At 41.6% G+C, this 6,772-nt stretch overlaps 2 long non-coding RNA genes across 2 annotated transcripts in view; one reads left to right on the top strand and one right to left on the bottom strand.

The window, feature by feature from the left end:
* The window catches only part of LOC107272500, a 60,190-nt gene that overhangs the window by 48,403 nt on the left and 5,015 nt on the right, over positions 1-6,772 (top strand). The window contains exons 2-4 of the long non-coding RNA XR_001538963.2: positions 4,529-4,688; positions 4,764-4,920; positions 5,005-5,453. This is a non-coding gene — a long non-coding RNA (uncharacterized LOC107272500). The remainder of the gene's footprint in view (positions 1-4,528; positions 4,689-4,763; positions 4,921-5,004; positions 5,454-6,772) is intronic.
* Positions 661-3,339, bottom strand: LOC112495058. The gene is made up of 3 exons (XR_003061228.1): positions 2,705-3,339; positions 2,406-2,525; positions 661-1,070 (listed from the first exon to the last, which is right to left on the bottom strand). It is a non-coding gene; the product is annotated as an uncharacterized LOC112495058 (long non-coding RNA).

Here is a 6,772-nt window from a genome sequence, read left to right as displayed (position 1 = left end):
AAAAAAAAAAAAAAAAAAAAAAAAAAAAAAAAAAAAAAAGGTAAATAAATGAACTATTACGATGAGTTTGTTGCGAAAAATCGTCGAAAAGACAACGGACGATTCCATCAACTTGTTTTCGTACGTCGAGAGCAACGCTGCTCGAGTATACGTGTGGGTCGCGCGTTGAGAAAATTGTCTCAAGTGAAAATCCATAAAGTGGGAAAAACTTTTAGAACGAGCCGCTATTTTTGACGCGTTGAAAAAAGCGCATAGGACAAACCCCCACTGAGAACCAACAGTCTAGCCTTGACTGCGCGTGGGGGTTGCTATGGCAATACACCCTCCGACCCTCTGCCGCGACATCATCCCCCCCCCTCCCTCCGCAAGCTTGCTCTCGCCAAGAGACTAAGAGAGTGTGACCCCGACCTTTCAGGTGGATGACCTCCACTGCATCGGGCTGCGCGCGCATCCCCAGACCTCACCTAGACAGCTACCCCTCTTACGGACGGCCAACCCTCCAGCCATCGCCACCACTAGAACCTTCGTGAAGGGATGCAAGTGCGCTCCGTCGGTATCAAGGAGATTGCGCAATCGATGAGTTCCTCTCATCTTTTTCATCGGTCCAAATTTTCCCATTGACACGTCGCACCCATGAAATTTTTCGCCTGTTGATGGAAAAAAAAAAAGAATCTGCTGGAACAAAATTAAAAAAAAAATAGTCCGATGACCGAACACATTACATACGGACATGTAAAGTGCATAATAAAGTATGGATAAATATTTCAAAGTAAAATGTCCAATACTTTTTCACGTGTCCACTGCTGGCAGTGTAATGGATATTTTGGACGAAAGGTGGCAAAAGGGTTTTCGGTTACCACGGCCAGAATATGTTGGTTAAGGAAGAGATTGGTTCTCCAGTTTCGGTTTGACCCGGTTAGAGTTGCAAGGGAGACACGTAGGCTACGCCTATGCACCAGACGAGGGTTCCTCACCCCCTTCCTGTCGGTACTCTCACGTCTATGCGATTCAACCGACGGTACTCCTCCTCGCACACATAAGACTGACAGTAGAGAAGCAATGCTGTGTACCTATAGGAAATATCAGTAAGCACTTACGTCAGTGAGCAGCGAGTGTGCGATTTTAGGCTTTCCCGATATTTAGCCAACGTTGCCGAAGCTGGTTTGAATTACGTTCAGTCAACTTAGTAATATTATTATTAACCCGGGAACGGTCGCGCGCGATTTTCTTGTCCATTTGAAAAGCATTGAGTTGGACTGTCCGAGGACACTCCACGCAGCTACCCTCGGGTTAATGTAGTATATCATTACTGTTGAATAACAAAAAATATTGACCTACAGAAAGGTTCCATTGACACTGTCATCCGTGGAATTAATTTATTCGTGTTATCCGTTCGTGTATCAATCGTAAGTTGACGATCGCAATTTTTGTTCTGGAAAATAACGCGCTACGTCTGCAAAATTGTGGCAAACATTAATGGTATTTGCGTCTCACGGTATGTGAACAAGCAAAATTACTCATAAATCTCATGCCAATGAGAAGCCTGCTGATAAGGCTCCCGTAACTAAATTGTAGTAAACAGTCAAATAGAATGAATCATATATAAAATAAAATGAGTAATAATTAATTTAGCAGATAAGAGTATAACGGAATGCAATGACGATCAATGGCTCAAGACTAAACGGATAAATAAAAGCAACGTAATAACTCAACGAGAAAAATTTATAAATTGTTACTGATATCCAAATACTTGGCCATTCCCAGAAATCACTATACACTGTCTCTTCGACTTTTAGTCTTTTCAGCGACACTCCCTCGAAGCTCCCGCAGAGACGTATAGAACCATTGAAGATTCCAAAGCAAAAAACAAACGGAATATATGAAAATGACAAAAAGATAAAAAAGAAAAAGTCGGAGGTTTAAAGAAAAGTAACTAGAGAAACGGGCAGAGAAGTCAGAGATTCAAAATAATGAACCTTGTATATCTGTCTATCTATTTGGTTTTATTTATCGTCAAACCAATAAAAGAAATCTTCAAGCGATCTTATTCAAGCGTGCGCAATATGGAGTTGCTCACTTAATCTAAAGAAATCATAGGAAAGCAAATTCCTGATATCAATAGCCAAATAAAGTTACAGGGACGCGAAGAATTTAAAAAATGCACTTAATTATAATTATCAGACAAGCACTGAAAGCAGAGAAATAGAGTATTTCTTCGAATACATTGGGTATTTTCATGTCAATGAACAATAATCGAAACTCTACGCACAGCTGGAAGGAGTTGAGCACTGATTGCGGTCACTGTGCACTTCAAAAATATAAATTACAATTGATTTCTCTATCGAGCAGGATCTTTTCGTCCTGCGACATGATGGAACGTCAGAGGAATTCGAAAATTGACTCACCGATCGCAGTTCCCGTCAACGAAACGACAGCCAGTTAGATGCGTACTGTCCTGTGTTCCCGCCTTACACATTTCCGCCATCTTGTCTTCTCATTGTAAATTTCTTGTTTCAATGCAAATACTACAACAAATAACACAATTCAGTATTATTACGATAGGCAGGACAAATCACGACATTCCGTATACGCAAGAGAGTCAAATTCAAGAAACATTTCGTATGAAAATTTCGAAACAGAAATGTAACAATGGCCGTCCTGGCGTTTTGTCACTTGTTGCGCAATAAAAATTTCGACTACTCACTATATTTTTTGAAAAACATCACTGGCACAACCAATAATACACTGAAACCCGAGGAAGCACTGAATAAAATCACACTTATACGTAAAACTCCTGCCACCCGCACTACACTTCCCGAGATAAAAGAATAACCGATTCGACAAAGACCCTCGTAACGCACGAGAACGGTTGCTATTGTCGATGCGTTCGAAATGATTTTTCGAATATTCTCGCCTCACCACTATTTCCTAAACCTAGCACTTTCTCAACAACCTCTAATCATCTCAGAAGTTCACAATGACACAAATTCGAACTAGTTTCCCGAAAACGAATGCGAATTTATTATGATATAACAGGAGACTACACGAGACGACACTCGCGACTAACATTCCGAACGACAATGCCTTCTTGACTATGACGAGCATAGACTACGCACTTCATAAGGCCCACAAGCCATCTATCGCACTCTATCCCAACGGCGTTGCTTAAACAAGTCGATTGATGAACTTCAAAACTAGAATACACAAATATATTATGTTTGATCGAAGAAAAAAAAAGTATATATGTAATAAATTTTCAAAAATCATTATTACCTATTTTAAAAGCGCAATATCTCAAAAATATATTTCTTAAGATATTCATTTGTTCGATCGATTCCGAAGTATCGTAACGTGTCTTTACTTGTCGTAAGTGCATGAAAGCCAAATGCATTGATACTCTCACGTGTATAAATAAAAGACATACATATTAACGGCCGAACGGTGATAAAAATATCTTCGAATCATGGTAAGTTCTTATTTAATATAAATAAATGTATATTCTATATTAATTATCATGAAATTCCTTTACGTTCTTTTTATTGCCTCATACGATCTTCTTTTTCATATTGCCATTACATTTTTCTCCAATTTTTACTACAAATCGTTCGAACTCCCAGCCGTCTCCAATTACTCGTTAATTAGTGACTATCCCCGGTGAATATGACCAGGATGAAGGATTGGGGTAAACCACCCTCTCACGTTCTATCCTTACGAACGAGGTAGGTCGGTGTACGTTTCGCCGAGCATGAAGTGTGCAATTAGTGTGTCTCGCGTATGCACTTCCATACTGGAAACTGTGTTGCAGACATTTTGATATACGTACAAAAGCTTAGTACGCAGTTCATGTGCTTCTTATTCTGTCTATGGACTAGTCGTGCAAAACTGCACGTAGACCATCTCGTACTGATAGGACGAAGAACGATGCATCCCTCCTGGCTAAAGTGCAATTTCGCTAGACTATCTTCACGTGATAAAGCGAAATGCATTAAGGATATTCGCCCCACGTATATTAGGCTTTTATCAAGGATCTTTTGGCAATTCTTAATCCACGATTTAATGACCCCATGACTGCAGTACGTACACCTGCATCGCGTGCATCGCAAAACGCATCGATCGCTTATGACTTTACATACATAAAATGCATAAAGCCAATTCGAATCCTCGAATATTTTAAAGGAATTATAAAAAGAGAGTGAATTACATGCGTTATATTTTTTTATTTACAAAGAAAATAAATCATCAATTTCATTGATGATATAATAATTCTTGATTCGGTTATATATTTATTTAAATAATTTATTACAGCACTTTGGAACTGTATTATAGTCGTCATACAAACTCGCCTTAGCAATAACGTCATTCCTAGTACCCGGCGCACCTATTAGCAAAAAATGCTCACCATTAGAGAACTCTAATATAACCATATGGTCAGTCAGGCATGATCGGTTTTTGAAAAAAAACTTTTTTCACCTTTTTTCGAACCCCAATAATACCAGTTGTAGCAAACAGGAAATTTTTATTGTTTCAGATATCGTATTCCTTACGGAGCAGAATTTAATAATATTCTTCCTGCCAGCCGTTACGTCGTCTACACAATTTTGAAAAACTTGTGAACTTCGACATCCGTCTGAATCCCTTTGTAAGAACTGATGAAATCGTGGAGAATCACGAAAGATTTATAAATCTGGGTATGAAGTTACGTATCACTCGACACGTAATCATGATTAATTAAAAACGGCTCTGCCGTATTCGGCCCTTTGCAGAGCGTCAGCCGACGGCGGGCATCGATCGGATGCGAGGGTCGTCGTCCGTACAAAGAGGCGTCGCACGTATTCTGTTCAAGGATCAAGCATACCTCCATCTCTAGGCTCGATATTTTCTTAGTAACCGATCAAAATCTCCTTGCCGATATATACGAAGGTAAGATATTTTTTCTCAAAATCTCGCAAAAAAAATATTAAAAAAAAGTAACACAAGTTTACACGCATACATTGTTCCCAACAGCGACGATGGCGGACCAGAGTGAAGAACGCATATACCAAAAAAATATTGAAGCTGAAATGTGCATTTCTCATTGGGAACGTTCAGATCTCTCGTGCAAAAAGATCATCCCCTGCGAAGCCTATTCTTCGTCTGTTCTTCGTGTGGCTGCGCCACAGGTCCATAAACGGCAGGATTATTCCTTCAGGAACCGGAGAGCAGAAAGATCGCCCTCGACCGAACGGCCTCTTCGAGGCTTCCAGGACTGTGGCAGGAGAAGCTTGGGGTTTGAGGTCAGACAGTCGTTGGCCCCGTTTCGCAGGATGCCACCATATATTTTCCCAGTACTGCAGGGCGAAGCACCCCTTTCGCAGCCGACAAAAAGTGGCTTCACGCAAATAGGATATCGGGGACGCCCTCTTGGGTAAGAATTAACGTCCCCTCGCGCTAGTGCGAATCAATCTGCGCATAAGGTAAATTTTACATCCATGTGTTTTGACTTGATCAGTCTCGAAATGAATTTTCATCCTCCTTTCTGTACCGTCTAATAGCACCGAGCGAAGAAGCTTCATTGGCTCGCAGTTAATATTAATTATTGACACAACGCAACTGTTATTAAAATGTATCGAGCACCGACGAACACTTGCTTATCTCTAATGGCTGATAGGTACACGAGGTATCTACGTGTGGAAGAAATAACCAAGAGTGCTGGCTATGATTCCGAAAGCAAACAGACTTATTTTCGTCTTTCACTCTGAACTTTCTGATCTTGCGTGTAAACGTGGTAGAGTGATTTCTTCGCATCATTACAATAGCTAGTACTAATAATAACGTGGAGAAGCAACGAACGTGGAAGAGGCAGGATAATTGCGAGAAACACAGCGATATTGCATTTCAAGGTTCTATTTGTTTGCTGCGCTTGTTCGTTACTCGGCTAAATCTTTGACGAAGCATCGATACTTCAGGAACTGAGAACGATCAGTTTCCTCCTATTTCGTACGATCGATCATAGACCCACGAAGAGTAACGCATCCTGCATGTCACGTGTATTACGTGGCACAGTGCATTATCCGATTTTCTACACGTCACGCGTAGGAGTGGCATAGTCTCGGTGTTCCCATCGAGAGAGGGAAAGTTCGCCCCAGTGCCTCCATCCTGTCTGCAGTGTTCACCCCCCGAGTCTGCCGGCAGACTGGAGTCCCACCCCCGTCTAGTCAGGGTTGCTGCAGTCACCAAGGGTTGCCAACGCACTGTCTGGAGAGTGGAAAGAAATCGATTCCTGCATCTTTCCTGCCCTCCGTCCCGCCATCGAGCGGGGGGTAGTTTCAAAAATACATATACACAACGGAAGACCATTAACTCAGTTGAAACTCACGGTAGATTATATTCGTTAGAATAAGCATTACTCATCCTACGGGGAGGTCGGGTCAAGAGTCATCCACAACGTGGTGATTTCTCGTTCCACCAGTGTTTTGTCATTGGGACGGATACGACTTGCATTAGCAAATAGCGCAGCACTGTGCAGACTCGTATTTTTCAATGGATCCTTTCAAAGTTGGCAACCGTCTTGTCTGCGGGTTGATTCCTTTTTGCTCGTTCAGGTTGGCTGACTGGCTGGCTGGCTGCTCTCGTAGGGTTGCAAGGGAGTAAGAAGAGGGAATAAGAAGTAAAGAGGTCTAGGTAGGGAAGGACGTGGAGAAGGTAGATGAGCCCTAGGTAGAGGTAGGTAGGTAGGTAGGTAGGTAGGTGTTACGAAGGGGTCAGAGTGCGGTGGTCTCTCTTCCTACGTGAA

The sequence above is a fragment of the Cephus cinctus genome, unplaced genomic scaffold (genome assembly GCF_000341935.2).
Source record: "Cephus cinctus unplaced genomic scaffold, Ccin1 Ccin1_scaffold1184, whole genome shotgun sequence".
Classification (NCBI taxonomy): domain Eukaryota; kingdom Metazoa; phylum Arthropoda; class Insecta; order Hymenoptera; family Cephidae; genus Cephus; species Cephus cinctus.
Note: the sequence above shows the minus strand (reverse complement) of the source record. Positions and strands in the feature narration are given on the sequence as shown.